This window comes from Aythya ferina (genome assembly GCF_964211825.1).
Source record: "Aythya ferina genome assembly, chromosome: 14".
NCBI lineage: Eukaryota > Metazoa > Chordata > Aves > Anseriformes > Anatidae > Aythya > Aythya ferina.
Window position 1 is genome coordinate 13,321,212 of NC_140312.1, and position 18,156 is coordinate 13,339,367.

Sequence of the window (18,156 nt, forward strand, 5' to 3'; positions counted from 1 at the left end):
GATGCAGAAGATCCAAGTGGGGAGCGTGAGCAGCGCTGCCTGGACTTGGGGAAGGAGGGTGGTGGTTACCCAGGGGGAAAACTTGCACAGATAGAATAACTGGAAGGGAACAGCGTGTGCGGAGAGCACTTGGATGCAAAGGAACACCTTGCTTTCCTGTCCTGCATGACTGTGGTCATATTTCTGCACAGCCTGATTGTGCCAGCTCTCCTGCCGTGGGTCATCCCCTATGTGGGATGGCAGCAATTACAGCTAACGAGTTTCAGGTGCTTGCTCTTTGCTGGCTCAGGGGTGGAGGCTGCCCTGCACCGTCCCGCAGCAAATACTGGGCAGGCACCAAACCTCTGCTAGCCTGGAGCTGGGAGCTTTTGGCCAGGCTCAGGGAAGGAAAAGGGGCTGGGGGTGGCTGTAACAAGCCTGTCCTGAAGCCTCTCCAGTTCCTGGCGTGTAAGCTGGAGGGTAAACAGCACGTGCCTCCGGAAAGGATCCTATGGGATGTGCATGGATGAATAGCTCCTTACGCTGCCTGCTTACCACAGGTATGACCTTGTCCTCAGCTGTCGTAAGGAAGTTCTGCTAACCAAAGGTTTTCTTAAAAATCCTGTTAAAGCTAAGGATTGCCTCCAGGTTAACTGCCAAGCTCTGCACCTTGCTGTCCCACAAGCTGCCTGGAGCCCTGCTCACAGCCTGGCTGAGCGATGGGACCAGGTGGTGTTCAGCGTGGCCCACCATCTCTGGGGGGTCTCTCTTCTCCCTTCTCAAGATATTTCACGTCGTCTCAGTGCCAATTATCAGCAGCAAGGTGACCCTGGAAGTGCTTGCCCTCTTACAAATAACCCTTTTGGAAGGATCTATCATCTCATGGACTGAATTAAGGAAGCACCTGGAATGTTTTTTTTTTTTTTTTTTTTTCTTTTGGCATTTCTTCCCGAAGTTGTACAGCTAAGCATGCAGACGTGTGCGGGAAGCATTACAAAACCTTCCTAGGTCAAAATAATTACCAGATCTTATCCCTCTGCAGTTTTGGGGAGCAGGGATGACAGCAGGGTTGAGACTGCTTGCTCCCTGGACTGGAAGTAAGAGCAAAATGATCCTGGTCAGCTTAGAGCAGATTTCCTTTAGTGTGCAGAGGGGAACTTTTCTCACTTGTTCCTATTTTTGAGTTCTCACATTCAGAGTTTCACTGCTTTAAGCCCTCTGGGTTGAGGAGCTGCAGCTTTCAGAGCCCAGGGGTTTGCGTGTGTCCAGGCAGTCGCTCGGGTGCACAGGCAGAGCCCAGGAGAGGTGTCAGGGGGATGCAGGGGGTCACCCCGACTGGCTCTGGGTTTAGGGAAGGGAGAGCAGGAGCTGAGCGTTGGGTGCTCGCGTCCTCCTTGCTGCTCGGGTGAGGCAGGTTCCAAGCTGGAGGCTGACCTGAAGGCTTTTCAGGTTTCACAGCACCTCTTGGTCTCCTGTGCAAATGTCCACCGGCAGCCTGGGGCCCGGGAGGGACACAGGTAAGTTTGTCTGAGGGAAGGGGCTGGGAAACTCCCTCCTGGGGAGCTGCTGGGTTCGTGCAGGAGGCTCTTCTGGCTGCAAGCTCGGAAATGAGCTTACACCCCCATGAGAAGGGTTGGATGTGCCATTCTTCTTCGCAGAGAACAGCAAGCGGCAGATGAGAGATTAAAATGAGTAATGCCAAACCTTGCAAAGAGCAGGAGGCTGAGGTGCTGAAATCCCAGCAGGGAGCGCAGCGATGGCTGGCGGTGTTTGACCTCCAAAAACTGTGGTTCAATGTGGCCCAGCTCCTAGAGGGGAATCTTAGATCTGTTCCTTGTGTGTTATTTGAGGGAAGCTTTCAGAATTGTTCTGGGCATCAGACGGAAACCATTGCTGAGGTGCTATGGCAAGGGGTGGTGCTGGGGAGGGAGGGGCCCACAGCCCGGAGCTGCTGGGGGTGAGGCTTTGTTTCACCCCAACCCCTTCACAACAGGCAGGACGTGGATGTGACCGCTAAGGTGGACCTGAAGCAGCTTTGGGGTGGCAAGGGGAAAGCTGGAGCTGAGCACTGGCACAAATTAGGTGCGTGTGTCAATCTGCTTGAAGGTAGGAAAGCTCTGCAGGAGGATCTGGATAGGCTGCACCGATGGGCTGAGGTCAACTGCATGAAGTTCAACAAGGCCAAGTGCCGGGTCCTGCACCTGGGGCGCAATAACCCCAAGCAGAGCTACAGGCTGGGAGAGGAATGGTTGGAGAGCTGCCAGGCAGAGAAGGACCTGGGAGTGATGGTGGATAGTCGGCTGAATATGAGCCAGCAGTGTGCTCAGGTGGCCAAGAAGGCCAACGGCATCCTGGCTTGTATCAGGAACGGTGTGACCAGCAGGGCTAGGGAGGTGATCGTCCCCCTGTACTCAGCTCTGGTGAGGCCACACCTCGAGTACTGTGTTCAGTTTTGGGCCCCTCGCTACAAGAAGGACATGGAGGTGCTTGAGCGGGTGCAGAGAAGGGCGACGAAGCTGGTGAGGGGCCTGGAGAACAAGTCCTACGAGGAGCGGCTGAGGGAGCTGGGCTTGTTCAGCCTGGAGAAGAGGAGGCTCAGGGGCGACCTTATCGCTCTCTATAGGTACCTTAAAGGAGGCTGTAGCGAGGTGGGGGTTGGCCTGTTCTCCCACGTGCCTGGTGACAGGACGAGGGGGAATGGGCTTAAGTTGCGCCAGGGGAGTTTTAGGTTAGATGTTAGGAAGAACTTCTTTACTGAAAGGGTTGTTAGGCATTGGAACAGGCTGCCCAGGGAAGTGGTGGAGTCACCATCCCTGGAAGTCTTTAAAAGACGTTTAGACGTAGAGCTTAGGGATATGGTTTAGTGGGGACTGCTAGCGTTAGGTCAGAGGTTGGACTCGATGATCTTGAGGTCTCTTCCAACCTAGAAATTCTGTGTCTGTGTGAAATGATGTGCACTGAGGGCTTGGAAGGCTACAGGGGACTGGGACCTGCAGTCCAGATCTGTGTCTGGTGATGATTTTAGCTGGTTCCCAAATGTGGGTGCTTCCAGCAGCTGCATGGGGCTGTTAATTGCATCCAGGAGCCCCTTACCCTGCCCTTTTTCCTGTCTGCACAGCGAGTGGGATGTTTCCTGCCTCTTTTCCAAGTGCCTGTCCCTTTTGTCGCTGCCTGTGCCTACGCCATGCCTTTGCTACCAGCCAAGTGCTACCTCCTTACCACATCCCTCTCACCCCTTCAAACAGCAAAATTACCTGGCCAAACTCTTCCATGGCCTGCTGGGGACAGCAGCGTGGCTCTGCCGCTATAGTGGCCACAGTACGGAGTGGTGGATCCCCGTGCTTGGCACCCACCACCTCACCTGGGCAGAAGAGGTGGGTGCTGGTGGCTCTGCCTTTACCCTGCCCACAGGAGGCAGCTGCAATGCCAACAGCTACTTCCACAAGGCAAAAGTCTCCAGGAGGATAGGAAACAGCAATCTTCCCTTCTGGAGAAGCGCGAGGGATGTATATTTTTGGAGGTTTATTCTAGGTACTTGCTGGAAAGGCTCCACAAATAGCAGTGAGTGCGTGTGCCAGCAGGAGGAAGAAGATGGATGGGAGCGAGCTCCTGCTCCTGGGAGATGTTTCACCTCTGGACGCGGAGAACAAGCTGCGAAATGTTCCCACCATGTGTTTATGGATCTGCCGCACAGGCGGACGCTGCTCAGCTCCAGCACGCTCGTGCAAAACGTGTCGGTGCAGGGATGACTGAAGTGAGCGGCTCCCCTTCCTCTGGGAGCGCACACGAGGCTGCCCTGCTGCCAAGTGCCAAAAGCTGCACCCAAGCCTCCTGCTAGCCAGTGTGGTAAGTCAGCCCTGACTGGGTGGCCCTTTTTTTTTTTTTTTTTTTTTTTTTTTTTTTTTTTTTTTTTAATTCTGCAGACAGGTCTCAGTCTGAAGTAGAAACAGCTTTCCTCGCCTGAACAATTTAAAGAATTGCATTTTCATCTTTTCCTTGGCACGGCCCAATGCAAATAAAGTGAGATGCGTTTGTATCTCTTGACTACTTTTTTTCCACAGTCTAAAATCTTCTATTTTCTTTTCCTCCTTTTTTCCTTTGAAGCAATCCTTTGAAGGTTTTATTTTTTAATTTTCAAACACATACTCAGAAAAGAAGTTCACTTTTTTTTCTGTATGTCTTCCACTGAGACAGACTTCCACATTGGAGAGCAGCCGGGCTGGAGACCTGGGGCTTTAGCTTTGCCAGATGGGTTGGGAGGGCAATGGGTGTAGAGGTGGTGCTTGCAGTTTTGGTTGGAGGAGATCACAGGGTGCCCACAGAGCCGTGCTGGTAGCAAAGGCTGCTCGGGAGCTGATGCATCCCTCCAGCAAATCCTCTGACATGATGCAGAGCATCAGATGGAGCCAGTGGCACATCCCAGCAGGAGAGGCTGAGCAGCAGCACGGTTATCCCATACCTCTGCTTTGCACAGCTGGGGGTGCAGCAGGGTGGGAATTCAGTGCTGGGGATACGGGATTATCCCTGAGCTGAGGATAATGCTGAAGTCTTGCTTAGAACCAAATTTGCTGAACAAGGAGGAGGAGCGTTGTGCCTGGCCGCAGCGTGTCCCAGCCCTGTGCTGTGTGCTGCTGATCTACTGTGGACAAAGCCCTGGGCAGCCAGGCCGGCTGCTGGGGCTGCCCCGAGCACACGGTGTGGTGGGCAGCATCCCTGTGGGAGCTGTCAGCAGGAACAGACGTGGCTCCTGGTGCTTTAACCTGTGCTGGGGGCAGTAACACATGTGCTTTGGAGGAGAGAGACTAGAAGAAGTTCAAGCCCGTGAAGTATTGTCTTTGTCTTTGCAGGGCTGCATTGGTTTGTTTACCACTCTGACATTCTACGTCACTTGTTTTTCAGGGTTCTCTCTCCTCCTGACATGAGATTTACCTTCTTTCTGTTCAGTTATTTGTGCTCTTTTGTCTTAGATTCTTTGTTTTAATTTGATAAACTTCTCTAGGGCGTCTCTGGAAAGCAAGCATTTAGCTGTGGCACTTGAGGTGCTGCTATAATAATGCTCTCAACCAAGTGCCCTGGATTTTTTTCAGTTATGGTTGTAATATGGTGGTCAGTCCAAGGCCGAGGTCTCCAGTGGGGACTACTCAGCCTGAAGGTTTTGGTGGGCTCTGAGCAGTTCTATTTTGAACAGTAGCAGGAGATTTGCAGGTCCCAGCGGTGACTGACAGCTGCCTTCCCTGGGCTTGCAGTGGTAAGAAGATGTGGCTGCTGCAGTTTGGGAATCTGAACAGTCCTTTGTGCCAGTATATTAAAACTTGCAAACGGGAATGTTTTTGAAGGATGTGTTCATGACTTAAAAAAGAAGGAAAAAAAAAAAGGGGCTAGAGTAATTGAGTTTCCTTAGGGTTTCACGGGCATGTGTACTTGTTTGTCTTTCAAATAAGCAAGCTGATGCTCAAAAGAAGTGGGAAAGAAGCTGCTGTGAACACCTGTGCTTTTTTAAATGACAGAACAGACTGTTTTAGAAGTCCCACATGGCTGTTAGTGTTGTTACGCAATTTCTTTGGGGAGTGCTGTGGCAAGCAGCCACACGGCTTGTTCTCTGTCTCTAGCTCTTAGCAGAGTGAACCCTTGCAGCAGTTACTCCCTATCAAGCTGCCCCTGTGATTTTCTGGGATGTTTTTTTGCCTTCTTCAGGTAAGGCTTCGTGTGTGCCACATGATGTTGGTCTGGGTCTCATTTTACCTGCATCCACTGGAAGATGCTCCAGTGGTCACTGCCTGGGCTTTCCTTTACCACCAGCCATGCTCACTTGTTTCCTGCAGGTGAAGAGTAATAGGGGGAAAAAGGTCACAAAATAATAAGAATTCAAAATAGTCTTTTTTTTTTTTTTTTTCCCCTCTAATTGTTTTTTAATATCTTTGTAATTAATCAGTTGCTAAGGTTATGCAGGCACTTCTGGGAAATGTTTCTCTAATACAGTTGGTGAAATCATCGTGTATTTAAAAAAAAAAAAAAAGATGAAAAGAGATTTCGGAATTTAAATCCTTTATCTGGAAGGAAATCCTGGAATCAGTGGAGCCAGTGCCTTCGTGCACCTTCCAGCCTAGTCCTGAGGGAGGCTGCGTTTCCCATGGGAGCTCTGGTTGATGCGGAAAGCACGTTACGGGATTGAGTTCTCAGCACTTCTCCAGGAGAGTGAGTCCAGATTCATGCCCTCAGCATCTGTATTTTTACAGCACCAACCACAACATCCCATTGGATCAAGATCAAGGCGCTCGTCCTTATTTTTAAGGTCTGTAGCGGTCTGGACTATGGATTTCTGACAGCCGAAAGCTTCCAGCCTGAGTGAAGCCACACGGCGTCACTGGTGGCGGGGTGGGTAGGGCACGGCCGTGCAGGCCGCAGGTCTCCCCTGCACCGCCCCAAGAGCCGCGGGATGCCCAGCACCAGGAGCAGGGGGGTGTTGCGATCACTACTCCAGGTGTAACGCAAAGAATAAGTCTGGTGAAGATCCTCTTCTCCCCACCTCCAACAGTGCTTCCTCTAAAAGGGCTGGGCTAGGCCTAGCCTGCAGGAGCTCAGCCCTCCACGTGCCAGACGCAAGCTGTGTGGCTCCGAGCGCTGTTGAAACAGGTTTCAATCATCAGTGAAGTTTAAAACCCCACTGACTCATCCCTTGGGAAGGCTAAAGGTGCATTTTGGTTACTCTGTTGCAGCCTGATGGGGTTTTCTTGTGATCCAGGCCCGGGCTGCTGAGGGAACTGCTGTGCTTTGTGTCAGTGGCAGGTTTTATTGCGGCCCTGGGTAGCATTGGACCTCGTGTTCCTACAGCCACTGCTTTGCAGTGGGGTGGCCTTGGAGCATTCATTGATTTTTCCAAGCTCCAGCTTTTCCCTGGATCCTTTACAACTGTTTGTGCTATGCTCTTTGTTACTGAAACTGGATGCAAGTTAGTTGTTAATGGCATACAAACCAGGAATGAGCACTGCTATGGAAGTCCTACTGCTATTTAGTCCGTAGAACGTTTCCATTTAAAAAAAAATAATATTCTAAATAGTAATTTAACAAGTCAAAATTACAATTGAGCCAAAGAGAGATCCCACAGAACTTTCGATGGATTTTATGCATCTCTGCAGAACGTATTTGGATGGACCTGATTAGGCATTAAAAAGGGCTGCTTTTTGTTGTCTTTAATAATTAGCTAATACTGCTTCATCTGAGCACCTCCATCACTGTGGGAATAGTATTTAGTTGCAGCTGCATCTGGAAAGGTTTGGAGTTTGACCACCCTCGATACCTGCATCATTTTTCCTACCAATAGTTGCTGCTCTGACCCTGAAGCAGCCCTTCTGGCAAGGAAGTCCTCTCGCGTCAGAGGAATGTATGTTCCTGTTTGTGGGGTTTCTGGTATCAGCACGATGAAGCTTCTCACCAGCAGATGAACCCAATGATCTTGCAGGTCCAAACATGATGTCTCTAATTAGTTTTGCATGTCTGCACCGTTCCCTCTGCAGTATGCTTGTGGTTCAGTGGCTCCTTAGAGGTGGCATGGGGGAGTTGATTGAGAAAAGACATTTGGAGTATTAGCCCTACGCACCATTGACTCCAAATCCCCCAAACTGGTTTGGCAAGTGATACGCAAAGACATTCTGCTGGTCCTGTCCCAGTGCTTGTAGGCATCCGTTTATTTCCACACATGCTCCTGGCTAGCATGCAACCCCCTGTCACAGTTTACAGCAAATGCCACGAGACTCAAGCTGTGAAAGGAAAAGTCCAAACCACCAGCATTTGGACTGAAACACAAACATTTCCCTCTTGAACGAGATCGCACTGACTGAGGAAGAGAGATGTCGGGAAGTGGCCAGGGTGCTGTTACCCCAAACCTCTACTTCCCATTTGGGTGGGACACAAAATGACTGTTTTTGCATGTGGACCCTCAGTTGTGCAGTGTGGTGCAGGTGTAGATGGGCATGGCCTTGCTGTGTGGTCTAGATGAGATCTGCCAAGGCCCATTTGTACTCACTAATTCCCAAACTGGTGCTTCGTGGCATGAAAACCATGCAAGGAGTGTTCCTGTCCCTTTTTGTGGCCCCTCTGGTCAGCAAGGTGCAAGACCCACACTGTGCTGTTGAGGGCTATTTTTTCCTCAGCGAATGAGCTGTTGTGCTTAGAAAGGGAAGGGTGGAGAAAGCTGCTCCAGCCTTGGTGGTGTTAGCAGGGATGCTGGTGCTGGGGCGTGGTGACAGATCTGACAGTGTTGTCCTTGAACTCTGCATCAGAGCTTGTGCTCTGGGCTGCGTGGAGTTGAACCAGCACTCCTGGCCCTGCCAATCCGCCTCCCTGGGGAGGAGATGCCCTCTGAGCAGTTGAACTGACTTCAGCTGTGAGCCCAAAGCATGCCTCTGCTCGAAGGGAGGTCTCTTCCCAGCCATGTGGCCATTGCCTTGGTGTCCAGGCACTGCAGGCAGCAGCCTGCGCAGGCCAGGCAGAGTTGTGCCTTTCCCTGAGAACATCTAACAGTAGTTTCTTCCCACAAAACACCAGGCCTTGAACTCCCTGGAAACAGCATTTTATCAGTGAGCATCCACTGAGATGGGTACAAACGAATATGAAGCACTGGAGGGCAGTGAAGAGACAACCTTCTTCAGAGCAGCAATGGCTCCTGCTTCTAGGCCTGCTCCGTGGATGTGCTTGAGGAGTAAATCTGCGTGTCCTGGGAGCCACCTGCGTGCTGCTGCCTCCCCGTTGCTGCTCCAGAGAGGTCCTGTCCAGGACAGACAATGCTTTGCTCGCTAATTGCGTTTCAGGACACATAATCCTTACTTCACACTTTTTCCCAGACAATATCTTTCCATATAATCTTAATGATTCCTGCTGCAATAACAAATAGGCAGCCCTGAGAATAACTTCACACTTAGTTGCTCGTGCCAAGAATCTCACCACTTGGCCCTTCTCTGGGTGTTTTCCCTCCAATCCATCTGCACAAACAGAAGTGGGCCAGTTCTGTGCCTCAGGAATGAGGAGATAAAAAGGCAATAATTTATTTTTCCACCAAAGCTAGAAGTATTTTATAGAATTTGCTAAAGTTTTTGTTTCAGGAAATTTCATCATGTCTCCAGGAAAAAAAAGCGTCTAATTGGCCTCAGATTTTCTAACTCCCTTTTCATTTTTGTAATATGAGGAGGTCTAGGTCATCTCAAGGTCACTGCAGTTAGTGTTGCTTTAGTGCACCTCTGTGGATACCTCGTTTCTGCAGCAGTTTTTCCTTTAAAAACAGCTCTAGCCTGCTGCTGTAACAGCCACTTTCTTTGGCAACCATTTGCATTCCTTTAGCATATGGAAATATTTTTAAAAACACATACCAGTGTATGCTGCTTATAGGTGAAACTCTCCATCAGAGATGGAGCAAATACTTCCAAACTATTTGAACGTTGTTATATGTAAAAAATAATAATAAAAAAAGATCCCTCGGCTTTTAACAGAAAGCTGCCATTTCCCATTATCTAGATTGGAATCCTAGTTGATGTCAAAATGAAATGCTGGTGGTTATCAAATTAATAAAAATGTTTTGCTTGGGGAAAAAATAATTTTACCACCCTCCCAAGACTTCCTGCTGTCTTGACATGCTGGTTTACACAGCTTCAGTCGGTGAGTTCATTCCAGCCTTTTAGCTTGAGTTTTCTGATCTGTCTGAGCAAAGCTGTGGACTCAAATCTTTTACCCGAGGAAGAATTGATTTGTGGTATCTAGAAAAATGGAACAAATGTTGTATATGCTCACCTGAAAGACCACATTTTTCTAAACAGGTGAGGCCAAAAAAGGATGCAAGAGAGGAGGTACTGTACCTGTCCATTGCTAAGGAGCTGTAGCCCGGAGGAGAAAAGGCAGTTTACATCTTGTTGGAAGTCCATGGCCAGATCAGTGTACTGCTTTTACCTCTGTGCGAGCCTTGTGTACAGCAAGGCTTTCCTTTGGACACGGCCATCTTAGAGTTATTGGAGTTATTGGCTATTTCAGTTCTGCATTTACAACAAAGCTGATGCACTCTATGTATACCCCCATGTTGTATTCATTTAGGTTTGTTTCTTCATACTGCTGGTGTCAAAACCCAACAAAACTTCACAAATTCACCAATGAAATGCCCAAGCACAAATTAGAAGTGGTCAGGAGAGTCTAGGCAGGCACTGTGAGGAAGGAGATGCTGACACACAGATGTGCTTCCTGATCCCATCCTCAACACACAACAAAATCTTTTAAATTTTCTAGTAAAGCTGAGGAAGAACAAATTGTCTGGGTCTGGGAGAGAACTGGAGAAGACAGGGCAGTGTGCTGCTCAGCATCTTCCCAAGTATGGGAAAGACGTGGTGGAAATACGAACCAGCTCAAGGAGCAAGGGACAGCAGCATGCAGCTGCCAAGTAGCTAGTTTAGCTGTGCTATTTCATATTTACCAAAGCTGTGGGGATTGTTGCTGGAGTAGGAAAGACTGGGAAAGGACCTTAGGAGATGATGATCTTATGCTAGAGAGTTCAATTATGAGCAGGGCTTGGAAAAGGATCAGTATGGAAGTAGTTGTGTTCCTGTGGGATTTTCTAGGCAAGCATGTGGTTAAGCAGAGTGCCAGGGCAAATGCTGGTACTGAGGTACCCGTGTATTTATTTCTTTTGGGGGAGGAGAATAAAAAAAGAAGGCTGTGTGAGAGACCCTGAGCTGCAGTTTGAGTCCCTTGCTTGCTGGAGATGCGCTGGTCCTCACTTCCTCCCAGCTCTCATTTTGGGTCACACCTAGCAATCCATCTGGAAATGTGGTAAAGGCTCAGGTTTGGGGGGTGAGGGCTGCATTGTTCGCCTTGCAAAAATGTTTTCATTCAGCAACATCCTTACTGCTCTGTGAAAAAGCTACTGTGTGCCCACTGCTAGCGATGTCTTAAGAGAGAGCTACACTGGCCTGAAAGGCAAGAGAGGTCAAACTTTGCTTTGCTAAAGATCACATTTCAGAGAACGGAAAGGCCATAAATGCCTGCGCTGGTTGTCTTGACAGGGTTAGGAAAGAAAATTGGAACAGAGTTGAGAAAAAAATCATATATTCAGGGCAAGAGCAGCAATGAAAGAATACCAAAATTAGCCCTGCATGACCAGCAAGGCAAATAGCGGCACTGGAGAATGAATTCACCTTTCCTTCAAAGCCATATTTGCAGGGTCTGGTTTGCTGCAATGGACTGTCATAGGCACGGGGCTACCAGGTACCTGAGCTAATGTTATGTTATGTGTGAGCATGTGCTTGCTCACATTCCCTCCTCATAATGTGCTTGATCAGTTTTTCCATGTTTTTGCATGAGCTTACTTTGGAAGATGTTGGTGAGCAGACAGGTGTTCCAGGACAGAGGGAGCAGGGGAATTATTTCTGTAGCAGAAAATCTCTGGGTCCCATTACTGGGCAAAAAAATAGACTAGATGCCCATTTGAATGTTGCTCTCAGTGTATTTGCTAGGATGGATGCAGTCCCAAAATATGGCTATTTGCAGTTTTGAGTCCTTAAATATGAACTTCTTTCTTGTACTGGGCTTGCCTCTTCTATACTGCTTCTCCTGCTTATTCATACTTTGTGTAATTCCTGGGAAAAATATAAAGCCTCCAAGCATTTTGCACTAGAGGTGTTGTGCTTTAGATGTGATGGGGTCCCATTCAACACAACCTCAGGACGTAAACATGTGAATGAAGTGCCCTGGGCTGCTCAGTGACGTTTTGTCACCATGGCAAACACCATCGAGCAAGTACAATAAAAACTTGCCTGAACTGTTTGGTTTGCTTGTTTGTTGTGGTTCTTTTGGGGTGTGTAGTTTCTTTGCATGGATGCAAGAGGCAAAGAAAATACAGAGGTTGTATTTGGTAATAAACCTTAAAACAGCTCATTTTCTTGAAGAGTGCTTGAGGCAGCAGAGCAGACTTGGAGCAGAGTGTCCTTATCCTTTTATCTTTTCTGCGTCTTTTTGTTTATTCTCTGCTGTTAACCTGAAATCTGACTTGTGTCAGCAATAGTGTTTTGGGGTTCTGTGTGTTCTCTGGTAACTTTTCACAGGAGAAAGCCTGGCTTTGTTAGCTGTAAACTCTGTCATAACAGAAATTCAGATGGCAATTGGAGGGTGAGGTAAGCTTGCCAATCATGAGGAAGAGCTGGAGCAGGGGCAGAGTTTCTGAGCAGCAAGAGTGAGTATGGGCTGTGGGTAGCCTCCTCTCTCTTGGAGATGTTGGTTCTGGTTCAGCTCAGATACTCATCTGCTTGTTCACGACTTTACATGAATCATTTCATTCAGCCACAACAGGTCCTTGATCTTGCTTAGGGGCCCTTCTTCCACAGCCGTGTATACAAAGGAAAATTTTGTAGCTATTATTGCAGGGCTTAAGTTCTCTCTCTCACGACCAGACACATGGCCTAATATCTGTTGGCAAGCTGGGAATACAAAATGAAACACCATTATGTATGATCTATTTACAGCTGTATATGTGCTGGTGCTGATCCATCTGTGTTTCAGGCCATGTGCCACTTGGGGTATACTGGGAGGGAAGCCCATTTAGAAAACAGGACCTTTCTACTGATGATCTTGGATAAGATCTTTCACCCTCAAGGTTTCATTTTTCTCCTGCGTCTGATGACCACTATGAGACAATAGCAAGGCCGAAGCCAGGATTTTAGCTTTGAATGGTGATTTCCAACAGTTCAGCCCTCATTTAGGGACCAAGTTGGATAGCTGGATTTTCAAAACGGTTCTGTGTTTGCTCTCACATGCTTTTCAAAATCTGAGCAGTGTACAAGGGCTGGCTTTAAGGAAAGCTTTTGAAAATTGTGCCCCACTTGTAGTTGCTCAGAGGTCTGAATCCCACAAGTCAATAAACTTGAGCATCTTTGCAGGTTGAATGTGTCCCTTGTACCCAACTGGTTTTCTGGTGACCATATCATGATTTATTTGTACATTCTGCTTCACCCTCACCACCTTCTGCTGTATTAGGCAAATAAGAGAACAGACAAAGATGCCAGTAATAAATAATATATATATATTTTCTGTTGGTGAGTTTCCTGCAAGTGCCCATTTCTAAGAGGCTGCTAGTCAGAACTGGCTGAACGCTCCATACAAATGTATTTCAGCTTGCAGAGTGCTGGTGAATTATTTGCCGTGACTAGCCTTTGGCTATTTACTGTGAGTTATGCAGAGTGAGTGATTAATCATGTGCATTGGGTGCTTTTGTTTTGTTTTGCTTTTTCACTCCATGACCGGATAACTGAAACAAGAGCAATGAAATAAGGAAATTCAAGTTGCCACATAAAGACGTCCAGCATGAATGCTAGAGCCAACACACATTCATGCAAGAGCTGGCGAGACTTTTACTTCTTCCACTACCTCTGTGACATTTTGGCAATTCCAGAGCCCATTGCTGAGTTTTTAAACTTGTCCCATGTGACACAATCCAAATATGCTGGGCCATGCTCCTTCTCAGTTACTGCAGTGATAGAGCAGTCTTCCAGATGATATTCCTTTTTAAGGAAAATCAATTTTTTTGTGTGTGGAAGAACTTAGTGGACTGGATGTGTGTCCTTTTTGCTCAGCCAGCACTGTGGTGTGGTATGAGAAGAGCGTCAGCATTCATATGACCAGCAAGGCCATCAGTTGAAGGTAACTGGGGACACGGCCCTCAGCCTTATTTTAGCTTATTCTGAGGTAATCTCCATCACTGTCACCTGTGCCAAATCAGCGGCCTTAATTTTCCAATTTGAGGAGAGGTCAGCACAAATTCAGCCAGATTCCCAAAAATAAACCCCTACCATTAGGAAATGTGTGTTGTTACCTGGGGTGACAGCATGAGAACTCTTCTCAGCTGAGACCCTCTGCTTGTCCAGGTCACTTGCAGGCTGGTGCATGCTCTACTTTGGATGAGCTTGGAGAAAGCAAACTGGCTTGTCAAGCAGGAAAATTTGGGTACAAGGTGGAGATTAGTGTGAACTGAAGTGGTTCTTGTACATACAATATGAAAAAAGATTTAAAGCATGTGGTGCAGTGACCTCAAGCCTATGGCTAAGTAAAACTAGGAAAGACATTGACAACTGAAGTTGCTATTGCTCTCTTTGGGTTTATATTCCCTGTATAATCAATTTTTATTGCTTATGTGCATACCTGTTCATTACACAGCTCTCTAACCTGCGTCACTGAATCTATTGCTTATAACTAGTTTGTGAGCACCTCCAAAAAGAACCTCTTCCAAATGTATATCCTCCAACTTTCTCTGAGGGTAAAGATCCTCTGCCTCCTGTAGTAGACATTTTTTTGTCCCCATTTTAAACTAATAGGAAAAGATTTTGGAAAAACATGGTATGAGGTTTTGAAACTGAGTGAAGATGAATTTGGAGGTGTTGCAGAACCACTTTGCAATCCAGCTACCGGGTTTCAAGCATTCAAGTCATACCCCGGAATACATATCTTAAAAATGATTAGTTAGTGTTGAAATTTTTAGTTATGGTATTTTCTATTACCATCTTATGTGGTCATTCACAGAATAAAAGCCCCATGCAACTGCAACAGTGGTCCTCGGCAGCAGGTACAATAGGAAGACAGTAAGAGACACTTTGCTTTGGCAAGCCTGGAACCAACGTGCAAGGTAGAGCGAGGAAATAGAGGAGCAGAGAAGCTGGCACATGCAAGTTCATTTAGTTGGCCTGGTATTTCTTCAGGTATGTTCAAGTCAATACTTTGACTTTTGATCACATTTTAAATCAAATCTGGGGTATTTTGTTGCACACTTTCATTGCACAGTTCTTAATTGTGCGGGGGTTTGTTTTAGGCTTCCTTCTTTCTAGCGCTTGTAAGGCTCTGTCTTGACTTTTAAGTAGTCAGAAAGATTTGGACTGCTTGTCTGGGTTGTTTCCTTGATAGGGAAGAAGAGTGGAGTCTATTTTCAAAATCTCTCTTATTTGTAAGTTATTTACACCCTTGGATGGGATTTTGATGGCAATGCTGACGCTAATAACAGGTGCAGATCTATTTTCAGAGCTACAGCAAGATCAGCACTGTCTCTCAGCACCTCCAGCCAACAGCAGTCGATTCTCTGCCCAAAGCATCCCATGACACTGCGGTTCAGAGTCCTAACTCTTTCCCAGCATAAAATGGGGCCCCACTGCAGAGAACATGAGCTTGGCACACAATTTGGAAATCATTTCTCTCACATATATTCAGCCACCTGGCTCAACTGTTGATTAAGTAGGTTGTTCTCCTCGCGTATTTTTGGTGCCAGTCCAACTGGGGTTGTCTTTCTGACAAAGAGAACGAAAAAGTCCCTATTTGCTTATCATGCTTGTAAGGAATTCCTAGCATTTACATAGACAGGGCATGTCTCCCTCATCCCTAGTGAGAAACCCTTTACTTACTTGTAATGAGCACATGACTTCAGGTATGTTAGATAGGTGTCCTGTCCTTGCAGCATGTCCCCTTGGGAGCTTTGAAATGTTTGTTTCAAAATCTTACATGGAAACAAAATGTTTTGTAAAATTCCAAAGGAAGCAGAAAGCATTATTTTTACTTAAAATGAAATACGATAACTTACCAATATTGTTTTGGCTAGTCTTCTCCAGTGCTTTATCATGTTTGTTTATACACATCCATTGCTGTTGTTACATCTGATGTTATCAAGAATAGAAGCCTTTCTTTTGGGGAAATGGGCTTTCTTTGTTAACTTGTCTTCTCCCTTTTGGCTTGGCTGTGAAATCAGATAATAAAATCATGCACAGAAAATAAGATCTTTAAAATTTAATCTGCTGCACAAAGCATGGAGTTCCTCATGAAATGGAGGGGGAAGATAGATGTGAAAATATGTTGTGACTATTTTAAGCGGCTGGTGAAATGTGAATGTTTACCTGGACAAACCATTTTATAGTGCTTTAGCTTCTCCAGTTTGGCTCCAAAGACACGCAGAAATAGAGCAAAACATTAAATTATAAATGCATTCTTAAGGTAAGGTTAGAGAATAAAACTGGCAAGATGAAATCTGGCACTTCCAGGGAGCATATCCTATCCCTTGTCTAATTCCAATGATTTGTGTGAAGCGAAGTTCCTTATGTGGGGGATTGCACAACTTTTGTGGTGTTACATGCAATTACCTTTTACTGCCTAGACAAACTGTCAGAGCATTAACCTGAGGTTTTCCATGTAGTGTTCCAGATGCACATCCCCCTCAAAAAGGCCCATAATTCAACTTATTTATAGCTGAATAAAAATAATAATAATAAAAAGCAACAATGCCTCCAAATAGAAGTCAAAGTTCACAGGGATTGACTAGTACAGCATTTTAAAGCCTAGTTCTCAGCAGGTTGTAGGACTGGGGAGAGACCATAATAGGATATTGAAATGTTTTTTCTTTTTCAGACTTGGCAATAAATTCCTTGACATCCTGTTATAATTTCATGAGCTGGTTGAGATTGTCATATTGCATTAGCTCCCGATGAGCCTCCATGCAGGGAGGCACACAAGCCCATGTATTTTGTCTACTCATGTGCATTGCCAGAGATGGGTGGGTAGGTTTTTGTCTCATTTACCCATGTAGAAGGAGACAGTTGAAGCAACCTAGAAAGCAGCCAGCTGTTGTGTCCTACTGCCACAAGGGACTATCTCAGATCCTTGAAAATCCCAATGTGAACCTTCAATGCCAGCACCAGTCCACACATGGAAATGCAGATGTGGAAGCCAAAACCAAAGGAATGAATCTGTGAACATGAGCTTACTGTCCAGGCTAGAGCAGTTGTCCTAGGTGTGGACTGGTACCCCATGATATTGCAGCCTATGCTGATCTGTAAATGGACCTCCTCCAACATCTCACCTGTGTGAACTGACTGACTTTGGCTGTTCATAGAAAAAGCATTAATGGTCCACCTTCCATGCCTTCTCTGAAGTGTTTTATGTGCTGCTTCCCTTCATGCAGAGTAAACAAGTAAATGGACTGAAGGGAATTTTCTAGGTGGTAGTTATATACATAACAAAAATGCACATATGACCTGTCATCTGTTTCTTTTTCCCAATGAACTGCAAAATCAACACACAAATATGTTTATACGAACAGGCCAGAAAAACAGCTGGCTCATCAAATAAAAAGGGCATGTTGGCTCTGTTAGGCCAAGTGTTCAACTGGATCCCCTGTATTTATAAAGTGAGAAAGTAGAGCATATTTGAAAATGCAGGTGTATAAATATTTCTGCCAGACCTGATGAAGTATTTGAAGTCTCCCTCAAGCCGCTGCTCTGACTCACCACTTTCCAGCATGTGGGGAATGCTGCCTTGTGGGCAGCGGCAGTCCGGTTCCTGCAGCCGTGGCCCTGGGGTTGTCCTGATGGGGGGTTGCTGAGGAGCACCGTAGGATGCTCCTCAGTCTGACCTTGACTCTACGAGCACGATGGAAGTGTGGCCAAGCAGCAAGTGAAATCTGGGATGGAGGCTTCATCCACGGTGGAAGCAGTGGGTTGATTCCATGGAGGTGCTTCAGGCAGATGTGGAGCTGACCGTTTGTTTCCTTGGCCTGGCATCCGTGGAAGAAGGCTGCAACTTAACTGCCAACATGGAAAAACCGTCTCAGTTCTTAAGTCTAAACTTCAAAGGCGGTCATTATATTTAATGTTACAACCCCCCTAATAATCCTGAGGAGGGAGAGCAGAGCAACAACGCTGGCACTGATGCAAACTGCAGACTCAATGCAAATATTATATTAGATACTTCCCAGCTATGACTTCCTCTGGGGTGCTGTCTCTGCTGCACATGGAAAAGTAAATCCTTTCATAATAAAACACATGCATACACATACACACCCAGGCACACACCTGCAGAGCCTTAACGCAACCGTTGCATAACACAGGCTTTCTCAGCAAAGCTAGCACAAGAGTTCTGTCCCTTATGGAACGATGATCCCATGGTTTATCTAAGCTGCAGCCAGCACAGGGTATTATGCTTATAAAAAATAAGGTTTTCAATATTTCATCTGCTTTCCTGTACATAGATAAAGTCCACAACTAAACAAAGCAATTATTAATAGCTTTTCCTCAGTTATAGTTTTTTTTGTTGTTGTTGTCATCATTGAATGGGCCTTCTACGTGGAAAGTTTGACTAAATGATAAAAACTTTCTGAGCTGAAGGGACAGGAAGAAATAG

General features: G+C 46.6%; 1 long non-coding RNA gene across 1 annotated transcript; it reads left to right on the plus strand.

Moving 5' to 3' along the window:
• The first annotated feature begins 340 nt into the window (after positions 1 to 340).
• LOC311444822 lies at positions 341 to 17,782 on the plus strand. Its single transcript, XR_014698089.1, has 3 exons — positions 341 to 539; positions 14,524 to 14,699; positions 16,387 to 17,782. It is a non-coding gene; the product is annotated as an uncharacterized lncRNA (long non-coding RNA).
• Positions 17,783 to 18,156: the final 374 nt, after the last annotated feature.